Below are 19304 nucleotides of genomic sequence, written 5' to 3'. Positions count from 1 at the left end.
AAAAAAAGAATACTGCCGCTCAAGAATATGTTTTATCCTCTCTCAAGTCTTAAATGAGAACATTCGGCTGAGATTTGCTTTTCCTTTCCCCTAAAATGTAAGCTGTAACTCCTAGGAATGTATTCTGCACATGTACGCGTACATGTACAAGCCTATGTATTGCAGCACTGTTTGTCAGAGCAAGGGAGCGGAAATGATTTAAATGCTCCTCCATGGCAGACAGGTTATGGGAATTAATTAAACGGAATACTATGCAGCAATAAGAAGAACGAGGAAGTACTTCACTGATGTGAAGCAATCTGCAAAATACATTGCTAAATAAACACGAATATACGCAGCACAGGGATCACTTGCATATTCATAGAGTAACTCCAGACAGATATGGCAGAAATTCGTAACACAGGTTTTTCTCCCACGCAAGATCTGGGTCACTTGAAATAGGGTTTAGAAGGAGATTCCACACCCTTTCGTAGCTTCTGCATCACGGCAAGTATTGATTTTTTTTAATAAGTAGGGTATTTAAAAGGTTAAGTAATACCCCCACCAATAAAATGTACAATTATCATACTTGGTGGAGGTTGGAAAACAGTTTAAATCGGACTGATTTCTACCCCCGTCTCTATTTGTATATAGAAATAATTTGAGATTTACAAAGGGCTGCACAGATAGTACAAAGAGTCCCCCTATAGCTTTAATCCAACTTCCCCAACTATTAACACCTTACAGGCCATAGTTCCTTTATTAAATGAAGAAATTTGACATTGATGCAATACTCTTCACTAAACTACCGCTAAGATCCTTCTTGTTCCAGGATCCGATCCTGAACATCCCATTGTACAGTCTTGGTCTCTTTGGCCTCCTCCAATCAGTGACCATTGGTCAGTACCATTTTATCATTGGCTCCATTCTCGGCCAATAGGAAGGGTCGGAAGAAAAGGAAATGCCTTGATTTTGAAAGCAGCTAGGACATTGGTTCATGCCTGGGCACTGGCAGGGGGTCATATTCACCAGTTTCAGCGATGCTCAAAGATGTGGTGCCATGCCTGGCAAAATTGATTCCCCACTCATCTGAGATGCACACTAAACGCAGAGGTTCTCGACACGTTTCAGTGCCACAGGCCGTTTGACAGACATAGACCCCTTCTCAGTGGGGATCATTTTTTATTTGTTTTCTGTTGTTGTTGTTTTGTTTTGTTTTTGTCTTTTTGCCTTTTCTGGGTCGCTCCCGTGGCATATGGAGGTTCCCAGGCTAGGGGTCTAATCGGAGCTGTAGCTGCCAGCCCACACCAGAGCCACAGCAACTCGGGATCCCAGCCTACACCACAGCTCACGCAACGCCGGATCCTTAACCCACTGAGCAAGGTCAGGGATCGAACCCGAAACCTCATGGTTCCCAGTCAGATTTGTTAACCACTGAGCTATGACGGGAACTCCTATTTGTATTTTTTTATGCCTGCACCGGCGGCATAGCGATGTTCCCAGGCCAGGGATTGAAGCCAAGCTAAAGCTGCAATCTACGCTGTAGCTGTGGCATCAAAGGATCCTTTAACCCACTGTCCCAGGGATCAAACCCGCACCTCCAGCAGTCATCCAGGCCACTGCAGGAACTCCTCTGGATCACGTTTTTAAATACGGAAAGTAAAAGATCTATATTTACAAAATAGACTCTTTGAATAGACACTGAAGCAGAAGCCAGAAGCCCAAGTTTCAATTCCCTTGAAACTGTAAAAGAATCCAGTTTTTCAATATTTACCAATATTTCACTTGCAAATACACAATTACAAAAGAAGGCGAGTATTTTCAAATAAGTTACTGAAACATTTAAAACACTCGTTTTGCAGTGTATGACAACAATGACACATTTAAAATACAGGAAGAGTTCCCTGGTGGGTCAGCAGGTTAAGGATCCAGAGTTGTTGCTGCTGTGGCGCAGGTTCAATCCCTGGCACAGGAAGTTCCAGGGAGTTTTTGGCTGCAGGGGCAGCCAAAACAAAACAAAACAAAAAAACCAACCAAAAAAAACGCCTACAGCAGATCAGTTAGTCACCTTGTCTCATTTTCTCGTAGCACTTATTACTCACAAATTACCTTACTTATTTCTTGTTTACGTGTTTGAAGCAGGCTCCCTTCCGAACTAGATGGTGATTTCATCATGGGCAGGATGAGAGCGAGCCTTTGTTTTGTCTCGCCTTCATCCCCAGGGCCTAAAGCAGCTTAACACTTGGAGTAGAGATGAACTGGTGTTTGCTGGTGGGGGTTGGGGGGGAAACGAATGGACAGATGGAAGAGTAAATAGATGTGCTACCTTAAATACTGATGTTCCTAAATTCCTACCAGGATTGTATTTGAGTATTTTTGTTATGTTCCAAGCAGGATTTTTGATGCTAATAGCCAGGTTTTATTGAGTGTCTGCTATTTGCAAGGCACTATCCTAAGCACTGCTGGAAGCTTCCAACCACCCTGTGTGTGGGAACTCATCCCCACTTTACAGATGAAGGAACTGAGGCTTTGCAAGGGTTGGTGGCTTGCTCCAGATCACAACTACTTAGTGGCAAAAGTGAGTCTAAACTTGAGCCGACTAAATCCAGATTCTCCTCCCGTAACCTTATATTCTACGACTCCCATCAGTCTCCCAGGATCCTTTTGTACGTGTGAAAACCAAAGCGAGGAGAGTACATTCAACAGACATTTTAAGAAAACTGGATTCTGGAGTTCCTGTCGTGGTGCACTGGAAACGAAGCCAACTAGGAACCATGAGGTTGCAGGTTTGATCCCTGGCCTCACTCAGTGGGTTAAGGATCCAGCGTTGCCTTGAGCCGTGGTGTAGGTCACAAACACGGCTCAGATCCTGCATTGCCGTGGCTGTGGCTTAGGCTGGCAGCTGTAGCTCCAATTAGACCCCAGCCTGGGACCATCCATATGCCTCAGATCTGGCCCTAAAAAGACAAAAGAAAAAAAAAAAGAAAGAAAAGAAAGGAAAGGAAAACTGGATTCTTTTACAGTTTCAAGGGAGTTGAAACTTGGGCTTCTGGCTCCTGCTGCAGTGTCTATTCACAGAGTCTATTTTGTAGTAAGTATAGACAAGTGACTTAGTCTCTCTCAGGCTCGATCTCCCCATCCATTAAATGGGGATAACATTACCTACCTCAAGCTTTGAAACTGTCACTCGAGGTCATGGAATCCAGTCGATCTCAATCTATAGGAGATTTTTGTTTCGTTTGTTTGTTTGTTGCGTGCGTATAAACCTATTTCTGCCTGTAGCTAGAAAGGAGGCAGGGAGCCTGGGTGGAAAGTCAGAAGGGTGATGCAGGAAAAGATCCAGAATTCAGTAGCTGAGCTGCAGAACCAGCCTGTCACAGACAGACACCTTCATAAAATACAATAGAAAAGAAGTATTAGAAAAATGAAACCCAAAAAGCAAAGACAGGAGTTCCCTTGTGGCACAGTGAGTAAGGACCTGGCATCATCACTGCAGCGGTTCAGGTCACTGCTGTGGTGTGAGTTCAGTCCCTGGCCCAGGAACTTCCACATGCTGCAGGTGTGGCCAAAAACAAACCAAAAAAAGCATAAACCCACCTTTTCATCAGATTCAGTAGACACAAAGTTAATCAAATTCCTATTAAAATTTCGTAGGATTGACTCCATTTCTGTGCTCACCTCCTCAAAAACAGGTAATAGCCAACAGACCAGCCCAGTCATGGACCACAAGGAAGGCAGTTCTGGGTCTGGGGAGAAGCCACCGGTCGGCACCCTGTTCGGTCCTGCAGGGCGGGTCTGGTGGGCATTGCGGAGAGTAAGTCTGACGGCACCAGCCCCCAAGCCCACAGGCGCAGACAGCGAGTGAGGAGTGCAGACAACGGAGGTTGGAGGCAGATGAGGCTCGGCTCCAGGTAATTTTTTGCTCTGCCGAGAAACCACCTTGGGCTGGTTTTATTTATTTATTTGTTTGTTCGTTTTCTTTGGGGGGCCACACCCGCAGCATATGGAGGTTACCAGCCTACGGGTCAAATCGGAGCTGCACCTGCTGATTCAAGCTGCGTCTGTGACCTATACCATAGCTCAAGGTGATGCTGGCTCCTTAACCCACTGAGCAAGGCTGGGGATCGAACCTTCATCCTCATGGATACTAGTCAGATTCATTTCTGCCAAGCCACGGTGGGAACTCCTAGACTGGTTTTAGATACCATTGCCAGGCTGGCTGGTATCTTCAGAGGAGCTAGATTTCCATAGGGGAAAAAAAGGCTCCTGATTTTTAGATGCTGTTAAGCAATTTTTGAGAGGACTAGATAACTGTGCCAGCCAGCCTTGTGAATGGCTTTGTAATTGGTCGCGCCCAGGACAAAATGAAAATGTGGGAGTTCTCCTGTGGCTTAGCGGGTTAAGGATCTGGTGTTGTCACGGGCCATACACCTGGGAAGACGGCCCTGCCCGTGAAGTTTGAACAAAACGACTTTGGGCCAAATTAGGATCTAGATCGTCGGTTTTCATGACTTTTGTTTTACTTCTTGAGAGAAGGGGCTCCATTTCCTGCAAAGCTTCCACATGCAGGCCCTCCCTTGTCCAGCTGGGGCATAAAGATCAAATGAGATGAAACTCGGAATGGATGAATCAGGAGAAGCAGCCGTGGGTGGAGCGCCTCGGTAGCTCCAAACAAACACAGCAGTGGATGCTTCGTGGGGCAGGAGGCCAGGGGCTCTTCACTCTGCCGGGTGCCCCCCGAAAGGGGAAAGGTGCTTGTTAACAGTATCAAGCCCTTACGAGCCAGAGCTGTCGGGAGCATTTCACATGGATTCACGTGGTTAAACCTTCATAACAACCTTAAAGAGGCAGGGACAGTTATTGTGTCCATTTTACAGATAAGGCAACAGGGAGGGCAAGTAGTGCCTCCAAGGTCACACAGCTAGGAAATGGTGGTCAGGACACATGTTTGGGCCATCCGGCTCCAGAGCCCACATCCCACACGCTAGGCTGCCCTGCTGCAGAAGGAATGGCTAGGCTTCCAGAGAGTTCCATGGCATCCTCAGGCTGCCCGGGAGTTGGGGGTTGGCCAAGGAAGATTTTGCCAGACTCAAATGGGATCTAGGGAATGGTGCAGAGGGAACCAAGAGGAAATATACCTGCTGGAAAAGCAGACGGACCAGGGTTGGGTGCGGGGGGAGTCTGGGAAGTGGGGACTAAAGATGACTCCAAATATCCCCTAAAGAAACTGACTCCCCACAGGCTATAAGGAAGCTCATCTCTCTTCTGGAGTCAGAGACTGGGGAGGAGAATGGAGGGAGAAAAAAAGGAATGAGCCGAAGTCCCCTATGGCTCAGTGGGTTAAGGATCTGGTGTTGTCGCTGCTGTGGCATGGGTTTGATCCCTGGCCCAGGAACCTCTGCATGCTGTGGGTACAGCCAAAAAAGTAGAAAATAAATAAATTGAATTTTAAAAAGGAGTTCTGGAGTTCCCATTGTGGCTCAGTGGGTTAAGGACCTGATGTTGTCTCTGTGAGGATAAGGGTTCGATCCCTAGTCTCATTCAGTGGCTTAAGGATCCAGCCTGGCCGCAAGCTGCAGTGTAGGTTGCAGATGTGACTCAGATCCAGTATTGCCATGCCTGTGGCATAGGCTGGCAGCTGCAGCTCTGATTCAGCCCCTAGCCTGGAAACTTCCAGATGCCGCAGGTGCGGCCCTAAAAAGGGAAAACAAAAAAATTCTCTGGTGGCCCAGCGGGTTAAGGATCCAGGTGGTCCCTGCTGTGGCGCAGGTTCGATCCCTGGCCTGGGAACTTCAGCATGCTGCAGATGCAGAGGGAAAGAAAGAAACAAAGAAGGAAGGAAGGAAGGAAGGAAGGGAAAGGAGAGCAGAGTCAGGGGCCCCAGGCCTGTGGGAGAGGGGAGGAGAGCAAGGAGAAAGGAGCAGAGGCCTCTGAGGAAACTGACAAGCCCAGGACGGGTGGAAGGGTTTGGGGGTTCTCGCGCTAAATCCCCCATCCCAGCTCCCCTGCAGTTTTCTGCAGAGTCTGCACTTCTCACCTGCCCCTTTCAGTCCAGAGTAGGCAGAGGAGCAGGGTCTCCAAGTCAAGCCAGGTGCCTGGGGACCTGCTCCATGGAGGGAGGCGGCGGGAGGGGAAGGCAGCTCTGGAGTCGCTGTGAGCTGGTGGCATTCCAAACGCGTCACCCACCCCGGGTCCAAATTCCCCATCATTCCCGTGTGAGCCCTGGGAGGCACCTGCACAGCCCGCAGGGAAGAGCACAGTGGTCCTGCTGGGGAGCCCTGGCTCCCCCACACCCCTGGGCCGTGGGGGGACTCCACCTCCTTGTTCTTTTGACTTGCATTGGGGTGGAGGGTTAATGAGGCCCCAGGGCAGTGCCCCCTGTGACGCTTACTCTTTCCCCCGTGCCTACAGCACAGTGGGTAAATGGCTGGGGAATGGGCAAATGACATGAGCAAATCACAGCTGAACCTGATAGGCTTGAGTGGGTTAACAAGCAGGGGCCTCAGGAAGGCAGGGAGAGGTGAGCATCTTGGTTTAGGGGAGAGACAGTGCAGGAGTCCTGGCCTGGGCTTTAGTTCCTCTAAGGAACGTTTGCGGCCATCCAGGCCCATGGCCAGGCAGTTTCTCATCCTCAGCCCTGTTGGCACTGGGGGCTGGACCATTCTCTGTGGAGGGGGACCGTCCTGTGCACTGGAGGATGCTCAGCAGCATCCCTGGCCTCTACCCACTGGATGCCAGAAGTGTTGGAACAACCAAAATGTCTCCAGATGTCACCAAGGGTCCCTGGGGACAAAATCCCCTGCTGAGAACCAGGTAAGCTGCCCCTCTCATTCTCCCATCTCTGAGATGCTGGAGGTCTTGGCTTCCAGTGTTTCTGAGAGGATCTGGGACTTCTTGCAGCCTCCATGCTGAGACTGTCAGAGCAAAGGTGGGAACCCAGCCACCTGGCTTGACCTGGAGACCCACGCCTTCTGGGGGAGAAGTGGTTGTTAATCCAGCTGCTTTATTCTAGAAATGAGGACCCCAAAGCCCAGAAGCGTTCAGGGACTAGTCCAAGATACGATAGCAAGTTGGGGAATGGGTAGATGGTTTGTTTCTAATCTGCATAAACTAGTAGGAATGCTGACAAATAATACACTTGGAGTTGGCACTGGGCATTCGTTTTGTCCCCTTTGACCTCAGTCAGAATGAGTGGCTGAGTGACGTGCCCTGGGGTCACTTCCCAGTTCCAGCCTGCTCCCTGGGGCTCTCTGCTTAGCTCAGTGCCAGCAGGGTTGTCCCTCGGCTGGCCGCTGCCCATCTGGACATAAGGAACCGGAAGGTCTTTGTGAAACCTCAGGAACAGGAAAGAAAGAGAGAAAGAGGGAAGAAAAAGTTCTCCAGATGAGCACGTGGGGCATGAAGCAGGCAGCAGCTGAGCCTCCAGACTCCATGATCTAGAGCAAGGGATGAGGTCACTTTGTTTTGAAATAAGACTGAGGCGTGTCCTGTGCTGTCCTTGCCGAAGCCTCACTCGCCTTAAAGGTGAGTCAGAGCTGGCTCTGGACCTTGGGGATCAAGGTCATGTGTCAGACCAAATCCTGGGAGGGGCAGGAGAGAGTCAGTGATTCTCCACCTGGACATTTGAGATGCCCAAGGACTCAAGAGCTTGGCTCACACTTCTGGCTGCAGATGTGATGGCACAGGGGTTTTTATCCAGTCGATCTGGGGCAAAGTTGGCGGCTTTTCCTACCTGCCCTACAGACGTGCTGCTTAAACTAGGTCGTGCCCCTGGCGGTGGTCCAAGTGGAGTAGGTGGTAGACAGGCAGAGGGAAGGCTGCCAGGGGTCATTTGAACACTCAGCACGTTGAGCACCGACTATATGCCGGGCATGCTCTTAAGAGCTGGCATAGAGCCAAGGCCAATCCCTACAGTCCTGGAATTCGTATGTACTGCCTGGAGGCAGGTAATAAACAGATCTCCATCTAAGGTATAAGGTGATGATAATTCACGAGAAAAATACAGCTGAGTGGATGGCTATAGGGAAAGAGCTGGGGCCTCTCTTAGATGGAGGGTATGGGGAAGGACTGTTGGAGGAAGGAGGTTTGGAGCTGTTCTAGAACATGTGCCATCAGTGTTCAGGGTGAAAATGGAGCCCAGGACTGGGAGACACACTTGAAAGGGGCAGTGGATGCTTCTACACCAGTGCTTAGGGCAGTGCTCTTCGTAAGAGCCGAAAGGTAGAAGCAACCCACGCCCAGCCACGGTTGGACAGATGAGTAAAAGGTGGGCTACTAGCCTTAAAGAGGAATGACATTCGGGAGTGCCCCTGGCGACACCGGGGGTTAAGGCTCTGGTGCTGTCACGGCTGTGGCTTGGGTTCCATCCCTGGCTCCGGAAGCTTTCACATGCTCTGGGCATGGCCATAAATAAATAAATAATAAATGCTCTTTTTGTTAATGACTGAAATTCAGACACATGCAACAGCATGGATGAACTTCGAAGACGGGAGAAATAAGCCAGATACAAAAGGACAAATAATGTGTGATGCCACTTACAGGAGAGACCAAAAGCAGTCGAATTCATAGAGACAGAAAGTAGAATGGCAGTTGCAGGAGCTGAGGATGGCAGGGGTGGGGGGGTGGAGAACGAGAAGGTGCTGGTGAATGGGTACAGCGTTTCCGTTTGGGGTGCTGAAAAGCTTTGGAGATGGCTGATGATTGTGGCTGTACAGCAGCGTGAATGCACTTACTGTCACCGAACTGTACACTTGCAGTGGCTCACACGGTAAGCTCTATTTATGGATGTTTAACCACAATTTTTTTTAAACAGCTGGAGAAAAAAGGATAGGTGTCAGGAGGAGGAAAAAGGGCAGGGACAGAAACGTTGCTTGAATGAAGCTTCCTCTGGACCAGGCCGCCCATTAGATTTTCTACATACATTATCTCATTTCATCTTTACGATATCCTTAAACATCAGATATGATCCCAGCTTATAGATGAACAGCCAACACTCAAACCCATGAAACGCCTTTCTCAGGGGTGAGTGACAAAGCTATGATGCAACCCCAGGTTCCTGGCTCTTTGCCCACACTACTAACCTACCACCTTAACTAACCTGCATGACGATGACACCTTGTTGTTTGCTTAAGACATTTACAGAAACCACCGCCTCTTACGCAACTTTTGATAGAGTTGGCTTCTGCATAAACCCGTAGTGGCAGTGGACTTCAAGGGGGCTCGGTTGCGTAGGATGAATTCATGAAAAAGATGATTCCATTTGCATCTTGATGGTCGCTTTGGAATTTAAAAATAGTTCATGTCAGAGATCCCTTCGCGGCTCAGCGGCTAACAAACCCGACTAGGATCCATGAGGATGCGGGTTCGATCCCTGGCCTTGCTCAGTGGGTTAAGGATCCGGCGTTGCCGTGAGCTGTGCTGTAGGTTGCAGATGTGGCTCAGATCCCGCGTTGCTGTGGCTGTGGTGTAGGCTAACCTGGGAACCTCCATATGCTGCGGGTACAGCCCTAAAAAAAAAGTTCATGTCACTCATTCCATAAACAAATCCAAGTCCTTTTCTGAGCCGGGGAGCGTGTGAAAGAGATAAAGAAACCGACTACTTGAGGAAGAGCCCAGCCTGATGGAGTAAGGAGAGCAAATCAGTAGCACCAATTCTTGGTGGAAAAGGCTGCATAAATATTACACAGAGATTTGCCCGAGCCCTGCCCAGGAAGGGTAAAGGATCCCAAAGAAAAAAAAATTTTTTTTTGTCCTAGGAAATCAGAAAGCCCTTTTTCCATAGAAAATTTGAGTTACTCTAGAACGCCAACCATAAGAGTTAACCAGAACTCTTAACTTGCAATTTCTGACACACTTTCACTTCCCCACCCACCTTCCTTCCCACTGGTCAGTTTCCTGGGAAACATCCACATTTTAAGAACAAAAATATCAATAACATGTCATTAGAATGACATCAACATGACAAGAACATTTTGTTAAAATACCTCCAAGTTCTAAAGTACATGTGACAATTATTTTTAAATAGGATTAATTCCACAGCAGGGAGACACTAATGAGATGCCTTTTTTTTTTTTTTTAAATACAAAAGATATTTGATTTCTCAGGATGCTTATCCTCTGGATCAGAATAGTGGCTGAGGTTTAATATTAACTTCGGAATAATTTCAGTAAATTCTGTTCCTCGGAAAGAATTAGCAGAGCCCCTGGGATTTTGTGATGGAGACAGAGATAATGGGTGTAGCAAAAACTCATTTTTTAACTTTCTCTAAGAAAGGGTCACATGTTGCTGTTTCAAGAGATTTAGGTTCTTCTGTCTTGAGTCAAAGGAGAGTTTGAGAGTGTGGTATCCTGGAGCCCCTCGGGCAGCCTCTAGAGAGCTGATCTGTACATAGAGTCCCAACTCTGCCTTCTGTGATATCGCCATAGTGGGAGTATTTCACCACGGAAACTGGGCAAATACAATCAAGGTTCCCCAGAGCGGGTCTATCCCCATGCCACTGCCGGCCATCCAGTGTTCTATTCAAAAGTTGCTGCTTTATCCCTGAGATCTGAAATAGATTGCTTCTGCTCCTGTGTGGTTGGAAACGATGTTACTGTAATTTATGATACAAGGTGGAGCCCTTTCCTCTTGTCTAAAGATACACTGATAGGGTGTTCCTGGCCCCGAATGTGGGTGTATCATAGCTTGCCGCTTAGGAAGGGGAATTTGTAAAAGAGGCCATTTCTAGTTCTGGCAAGAAACCCGATCTGGGCTCCCAGTTAAGGGATTAAATATCAGGCAAGCACATTCTTGAAGCAGATTGATTTAACTGGGAAGAACGTCTTGCCACAACTGAGGGGTTAAGAAGAAAATAACCAATTGCTCCTCAGAACTGGTCTGGAGAAGCTTTCAAGTCAAAAACATACATGGTGCAAAGTGCACAGGCGGGAGAGGCAGGGGGATTTTTTTTTTTTTTTCTTTTTTTTTGCCTCTTCAGGGAATTGTGTTTATCACATGCTCTGGTTCCACGGCTTGAGAGGAGCGTATTTTACCCTATCTGTAAATAGAATATTTAAGATTCCTGAAATATTTTTGAGTTTCCTACAGAATTTTATCCTCAATTGATTGTGCCTCGGGGGCTGAGTTTCAATCTTAGAAAAGTCGCATATGTGGCAAAATCAAATGCTGAACATTTAAGATAAATAGTACCTTGACTACTTTATACAGTGAGGTCTCGTGCGGAAAGCTAACCCGCTAATTGTGCTCTGGCCAGGAAGTTTGAAAATTCCAGGAAACCTATCTTGGAGGAAAGAGATGTGTTGAAGCGGTTTGCCCAAGATTGGTGTAGCATGCAGTCGTGTGCGATTATTCATATATATCCTCAAACAAAGAAAAAAATACATACTGAAAAAGATACATTTAAAAAAAATATATACTCGGAAAGAGAGACTTATTTTGGCTTGAGGATCAAGCATTGTTTAAAATACAGTTTCAAGTTCTGGAGAAGTTTTACTTTATTGGGACTTCTGAAGAAAAAGACTCGCCTTAAAAAAGAAAACCCCAGCCTCTGTTCTTCTAAGTCTTTTTTTCTGAATGTTAAGTAGCAGAATTATAGATGGAATGCTTGATAGGAGACGGGGAAAAACGTAATCATTGCAAAACACCTCTTCGGAGCTGGGCTGTAAGGTTTGGGTGTAGTTTCTTTCTCTTTGTCTACTCCTCCCTTTTGGAAACATGCTGTTCAAAACCTGAATCAGGCAGTTCCTCAAAAAGCGAACCATAGAATTACTGTATGACCTAGCAATTCTACTCCTAGATGGAACCCAAAAGAATTGAAAACAGGAACTCAGACAGAAACTTGTGTGCCAGTGTTCATTGCAGTACTACTCACAAGAGCCAGAAAGTGGAAACAACCTAACAGTCCATCAGCAGATGAATAAATAAACAAAATGTGGAATCGACCTACAATAAAATATTATTCAGCCTTAAAAAAGAACAAAGTTCTGGAGTTCCCATTGTGGCTCAGCGGTAACAAACCTGCCGAGTATCCATGAGGATGTAAGTTCGATCCCTGGTCCCGCTCAGTGGGTGAAGGATCTGGTGTTGCCGTGAGCTGTGGTGTAGGTCGCAGACTCAACTCTGATCCTGCATTGCCATGGCTGTGGCACAGGCTGGCAGCTGCAGCTCCGGTAGGACCCCTAGTCTGGTTTCTTTCATATGCCACACATACAACCCTAAAAACCAAAAAAAAAAAAAAACAGCGAAGTTCTGATACAGGCTACAACATGGATGAAGCTTGAAAAACATTACGTGAAAGAGGTCAGACATAGAAAGAAGAGAAGGATAAATATGGTGTGAGTCCACTTACAGGAAATATCTAGAAGGGACGAATTCGGAGGAACAGAAAGCAGAATAGAGTTTACCAGAGGCTACAGGAATTGGGACGTTGCTTAATAGGTACAGAGTTTCTGTTTGGAGTGATGAAAAATTTTGGAAATAGATAGTGGTGATGGTTGCACAACATTGTCAATGTAATTAATATAGCTGAATCGCTCACTTAGAAGTGGTTAAAATAGGTTTTACACCCGAGCAATACCTGCAACTGAGGTTTCCTCCCGGGAGGCAGCCACCTGTCAGCATGGCTCAAGCATTTGGAACAGCAGAATCCAGCCTGAGAAGGTGGTTGTTTTCATCAAGCCCACCTGGCCCACTGCGGAAGGACCCAGAAGCTCCTCAGCCATTTGCCCTTCAAGGAAGGGCCTCTGGAATCTGTCAGTATCACAGCCACCAGTGACACCACTGAGATTCAAGATTATCTGCAACAGCTCGCGGGAGCCAGAACGGTACCTCGGGTCTTTACCGGTGAAGAGTGTATAGGTGGATGCACTGATCTAGTGAGCTTGCACGAGAGAGGGGAGCGCTTGCCTCGCCTGGAGCAAGTTGGAGCTCCGAAATAATTACAGCAGAGCAGACCCAAGCGGATAGCCCCCTTGAGAGCTGGATGGCTCTGCAGATAATGACAGTGCTTCCTGGTGGATGGACCCGGGCTACCTTCGCCCAGCTGCGGCAACTGTTTACTTAAAATTCTAAAATAATTGGGGGGAGTGGGTTTTGGGGGGCAAAACCAGATTTTTCTTCTGACTCCATATTAAAAGTGGCTCAACTTGCCCCCCTCCCAAAAAATGGTTAAAATAGCTAACTTTATGTGATGTATATTTTACCGTAATTTATAGTGCCTTTTAGAAGGACACTGTAAAAATTGAAGCTGGCATAATTCTATGTAAAAATGCAGGTGGTACCCACAAGATGGATATATTTCATCTTGCTTCCACTCATCTTTGGTGCTGTGAATCTCAAAAGGTAGCTAAAGTTTTATTATTTAGTGTCGGGAATTCTGCCTATTAACAGAGTCTTTAGTTAAGAAACTAAGCTTGAAGAATTTGACTCCTACTACTTGGTCTGAATGTGTTGAATCCCATTTGCTTGGAAAGTTGTAGCATTGACGAACCCAAAGCCAGTCCCACTGGGTGTGCCCAGGAGACCTGAGGATGAGTTTGCAGGTGCTCAGCAGTGTAGGCAAGTAAGGATCATGGTTAAGAGGGCTCTGGACCAGACTGCCTGGCTTTGTGACCTTAGGCAAGTGTCTTAACCTCTCTGGACCTCACTTTCCTTATCTATACAAAGGAGATAAGGGGTTCCCGCTGTGGCTGCAGTGGGCTAAGGATCCAGTGTTGTCTCTGCCATGGCTCAGGTCACTGCTGAGGCATAGGTTCAGTTCCTGGCCTGGGAACTTCCATATGCCATGGGAGCAGCCAAAAAAAAAAAAAAAAAAAAAATGCAGAGGATGGGGGTGGGGGATAAATAATAGCCACCACCTCACAAAGCTGTTTTGAGGATTATATGAGTCAGTATGTGAACACTGCCTGGCACACAGTCACAGGTAGCTTTTTTGGGGTAACACATCCTGTTCATATCTTCACCTTTGTCTTAGAATGATTTGAATAATATGTATAATCTTATACACATAATAATAATATGTGGAATACTACCCAGCAGTGACAGGGATGGTACTCACAACTTGGAAGGGTCTTAAAAACCATGTCCTGAGTTATCTGGCCTTGAATGAAGAAAAGCCAGTCTCAAAAGGTGGCACTGGGAGTTCCCGTCGCGGCGCAGCAGAAACGAATCTGACCAGCATCCATGAGGATGCAGGTTCAATCCCTGGCCTCGCTCAGTGGGTTGAGGATCCAGCGTTGCCTTGAGCTGGGTGTAGGTTACAGACGCGGCTCAGATCTGGCATCGCTGTGGCTGTGGTGTAGGCCGGCAGCCACAGCTCCAATTAGACCCCTAGCCTGGGAACCTCCATGTGCCGTGGATGCGGCCAAAAAATGGTCACACTGTATGCTTCCATTTATACAATATTCTTAGAATGACAGAATTATAAGGATGGTGGATGGGGTAATGGTTGCCAGGGGTTAGGACAGGGAGGAGGAGGGGAGAGGGTATGACTGAAAGGGTAGCACAAGGGAGATGTCTGGGGCGATGGCGCTGTGTCTTGATGGTGCTGGTGGTCACCTATGTGACACAGTGGCCTAGACCTCTGCATGCACACGTCGTCACAATGTCAATTGCCTGGCTTTGGTATGCTCCTTTAGTTACGGATGGGAGCCAATGGGGCAACTGGAGGAAGGAGACATAGGACCTCTCATTGCTGTCCTTGCAACTTCCTGTGAAACTAGTTACTTCAGAATAAAAGGTTTAGGACTTCCCTCTGTGGCACAGTGGGTTAATGGTCCAGCTTGTCTCCGTGGAGGCGTTGGTTCCATCCCCAGCCCTGTGCAGTGGGTTAAGGATCCAGCGTTGCTGCAGCTCAGACTGAATTCCTGGCCCAGGAAACTTCCATATGTCATGGGTTTGGCAGAAAAAGAGGAAAAAAATTACAATTAAAAATAAAAGGTTTAAGGGAGTTTCCATCATGGCTCAGTGGACTAGGAGCCTGACTAGTATCCATGAGGATGCAGGTTCGATCCTTGGCCTCACTCAGTGGGTTAAGGATCCAGCGTTGCCCTGGCTATGGTGTAGGCCAACAGGTGCAGCTCCAATTCGACCCCCAGCCTGCGACCTTCCATATGCCGCAGGTGTGGCCCTAAAAAAAAAGAAGAGAAAAAATAAATAAAAGGTTTAAAAAACCAATAATACGTACACAATGAGAATAATTCAACAGTTACTGGGCCCATTAAGAGTAGGATTAGACAAACATCCTACTTGAGTCACTTTTAAGATGATTACGTTTTCAGTGTGTGAAATTCCTATGAGGCAAAAGCCATAAAGAGGAAGACTCTGGAAGGAAACAGGACAAATTCTTAGGGGGCCTGGGGAAAGACTTTATTGTTCAGATGCTAAATTCTGAGAGACGCGTCCCTGGAAGTTTTTATTTATTTAATTGGGGTCCTGCTGAGAAAATATTCTGAAGAACAGTCTTTCCATGTGCAGGATTGCTTTTTATGCCCATTTCTTGCAGTGACTCTCAGTTAAAGTCTAGGGAGGGGGAACTGAAATGTATCAGGCATTTACAGATGCTAGGGGGTTTACACAGTATATCCTTGCATTCTTCCCATTTGAAAAACATAAGAAAACTGAGGCTTGGAGAGCTTGTTGATCATCCAGAGACAAATGGGAGGTCAGGTGCCTGCTCATCTCTGAAGCCCAGCTTCTCTCTATTTCCTTCTTTTCACCACCCATTCCTGACCACAGTGACTGTTCCCATAAGCTCCATCTCGGAATTCTGTGATTCGAGAGGCTTGGTTCTCCAAACTTAAGCGTACATTTAAAACCCCTGCGGAAAAAAGCAGTTCTTGGGCCACATCCCCAGTCAGTCCTTCATTAGCTGGTCTGAAAGGAGACCAGGTATCCTCATGTGTGACAGGTGCTTCAGGGATGCTGTGCAGCTCATGCTTAGTCTGCCCTTGAGGACCACCAGCCCAGATGCTCAGGACTCTACCCTCAGAATATTCTGGAATTCCCAAGCCTTGGGGGCAATCTACTAAAGGTGACCAACCATCCCAGTTTGCTCAGGATTGAGGAGTTCCCCCAGAGGTGGAAATTTCAGTGCTAAAACTAGGAAAATCCCAAATTAGTCAGAACCACCTTCTCATAGGTTGGTCTCCCTATGAGTTCAGCAGGCAGCTGACAACCTAGAATTGCTCTTTTCTCTTGCAGAACTGTTGATAAGTGAAGTCACAGTCTGGTCGCTTCCCCAGATTAGGCTGCTTGAGCAAAGTGAAATTCCCCATCTAGGAGTCCCTCTCTGAGCAGTTGTTTCTCATGTACCAGGGCTGGCTGAAGGGGCCATCTGGAGTCAAATAAAGTGGATTTTCTATCAGACTTACACGAAAGAAGACTGGTCATCATCTGCAAGGCCATATACCCCAAACCCACTGTAGTTAAGAACTCATGCCCTGAAGTCTAAAGAGATCCAGGTTCAAGTCTCAGTTCCCCTGCCCCTTGGTAAGTACCAGCCTTGGAGGACTTACTTAACAGCCTCCTCATCTGTGAAATAATCAATCCCCCCCTTTTTGGGGGTTCTCTTTTTACCAGTTTTTGCATTTGACTTTACTCATTGCTTTTTTTCATTCCTTTTTGAAATTATTTTGTTTTTCTTTGCACATCTCTTGAGTTAAAATGTTTATTACCTTTTATGTATATACATCTTTTTTTTTTTTTTCTAGCAAATGCAATTTGAAGCTATGCATTTCCCTCTGAAGACTGCTTTGTCTTTCATCCCATGGATCTTCATGTACAACACTCAGCTCTCCTGGTTCAGTTCTAGTTAGACTATCCTTTCCATTTTGATTTTTCCTTTAACTGGAGAACTTATCTGAAATATGGATCATAACGTTTAGGTTTGTGAGGCTACGTTGAGATGGTGAAAGTAAAGTCCCTAGGACAGTGCCTGGCACAGGATAAGCATGTCATATATTTTACTGCTGCTCTGCTGCCTCTGATAAGATTGTATCATAGAGTTCCTCCATCTCTGATCAGAATCTTGCCCCTTTTCCTGCCCCTAGTGTCCTCACCACTTCTTATAAACATGTCTAACAGAGTCATTCTCCTAAAATGGAGGCCTACTCAGATCATTTTCCAACCAAAAAAATCTAAGGTGATTCACTGTTGCCAGTGCACATGTATGGACCTCAGGAATCTCCTGACTCACCTAGAAGAGAAGCTGCCTGAGAGTGCAGGCCTTTCTGTCACATTCAGCACTGGTGTTACTGGGGTTGGCAAGGGTGCCTGGCATATGAGAGGTGCCCGACCTATACTAGCTGGGGTGAATGAATGAATGAATGAATGGTCTACTCTTGAGGATACTCCTTTCATTTCCTGAAAGCTCCTCCTGTAAATCTTGATTTCCTTACTTTCCCCTTTTGCATCCATGTATCGTTTGCATTTCTTATGAAAATTTGTTTTCATTAAAAGAAGCAGAAACCTGCTCTGGCGAGCTTGGCTTGAGAGGGGGGGAGTTCCCATCGTGGCTCAGGAGTAATGCAGGTTCAATCCCTGGCTTCACTCTGTGGGTTAAGGATCCGGCATTGCCGTGAGCTGGGGTGTAGGTCACAGACGCAGCTCTGATTTGACCCAGAGCCTGGGAACCTCCATGTGCTAGGGGTGCAGCCCCCCCCCCAAAAAAAGGGAGAGCATTTATTAAAGAACACAGACAGACACTCCAGGACTAAGAGCCTGACTTGGCATCAGGAAGGCCCAGGACTAAGAAGAGGAAGCCCTGGGAGCCCATGAAGGTCCCATCTCTCAACTGCTTCTCCGCACACATCTTCATTTCCTCTTTCTTATAGACTGGCTCCATCGGATGCTCACAGCTCCTGTTTGACATATATTTCAGTGCCATGTGGGGATCACATCTTTTTCAGTACTCACTCCACATTCTCAGGAAGGAGCTGGATTTTCCCAGCCTGCATCAATTCTTGCCCCTGATTCACTCAACAGTAGTGGGAAGAATGTGGCCTTTTAGTTCAGGCCAGGTGCCTGCAGACCCCACCCCAGGGAAGGGGGTAGGGAAAAGGCAGTTCAGAAGCCATTGCGAGCTGGCGGCCCTCCAAATGCATCACCAATCCTGGGCTTTCCAAGCATCTGTCACTCACATGCCGCTTTCATAACAAGAGGCATGGTCCCGACTGCCTGGGTGCAAATCACAGCTCTGCCACTTGCTATCTGTGTGATCTGAGCAAGGTACTGAGCCTCAGTTTCCTCATCTGTAGGAGGAGCGCTGTGAATATCGACCAAAGTTGCTTGGGTCTAAAATTCTTAAAGCTGGGAGTGTCCCATTGTAAACACATCAAAAAATACTTAGCCGTTAACACCGCTAAGAGCCTTTATTGTTTTTAAATTCCTTCATGGCCCGCGTAAGATTATTACTATGGCTTATTTTTTGTTCCACTGTCAATAAAACATGTAAAAGAAAACACTGTATCATGGTTATAAGTGAAAAATTCAATGCCATATTCCATAAGTGGACGGTAATCATTTTTTCAAAATAATAAAAAAAAATAGAATGCTAAATTCTAGCTAAATGGTGTGGCCCGTGGAAGGCTCTGATGAGCGGGTGACCTGCTCCCTCTTGGTTCCAAAGGGAGATTTGCAAGTATTAGAGAGGTGCTAAAGACATATTAGCGTCACACTGAGACTTTCTTCCTTGGCTAATCACGAGGATGGACCGGACAATGAAAAGACCATTATGTCCTCACTTTGGGATTCTTAGTGATTAATGCCTGTCCCTGTGCCACTAAAACCCTCTCCCAGACCACAAACAGGGAAACACTTTGTTATATCATCAAATCTCCATTCACATTACAACAATCAGGTTTTTGTTGAGCAGGGACCGCCACTTCCTTCACCAGCCCTCCCAGCATCCTGGTGGCTGCCTCTTCCACGAGCTGTGTTGCTGGCTGAGCTGACCGGCTCTCAAGAGCTAATGCGCCACTGTAAAGTGGTGCAGTCCCTTTGGAAAACAGGCTGGCAGTTCCTCAAAGGGATAAACATAGAGGTATTCCACCCCTGAGTATGTTCCCAAGATGATTGAAAGCATATATTCGTAATAGCCCAGAAATGGAAATAACTCTCATGTCCATTCAGCGGATGAATGGATGAGTAAGATGGGATATCTGGCAATGGAAAGGAATAAGGTATGGACACAGTTACAACACGGTTGGATCCTGGAGTCCCCGTGTGGCTCAGTGGGTTAAGGATCGAACATTGTCCCTGCAGAGGCTGCTGTGACACAGGTTCCATCCCTGACCCAGAGAACGTTTCCATGCCACGGGCACGGCCAGAAC

At 46.9% G+C, this 19304-nt stretch overlaps 1 pseudogene; it reads left to right on the top strand.

Annotated features, from left to right (window-relative positions):
* LOC110257394 lies at window positions 8562-13652 on the top strand (annotated as a pseudogene).

The sequence above is a fragment of the Sus scrofa genome, chromosome 17, assembly GCF_000003025.6.
Source record: "Sus scrofa isolate TJ Tabasco breed Duroc chromosome 17, Sscrofa11.1, whole genome shotgun sequence".
Classification (NCBI taxonomy): Eukaryota; Metazoa; Chordata; class Mammalia; order Artiodactyla; family Suidae; genus Sus; species Sus scrofa.
The sequence above is the reverse complement of the archived record's forward strand: the minus strand, read 5'-3'. Positions and strand labels throughout refer to the sequence as shown.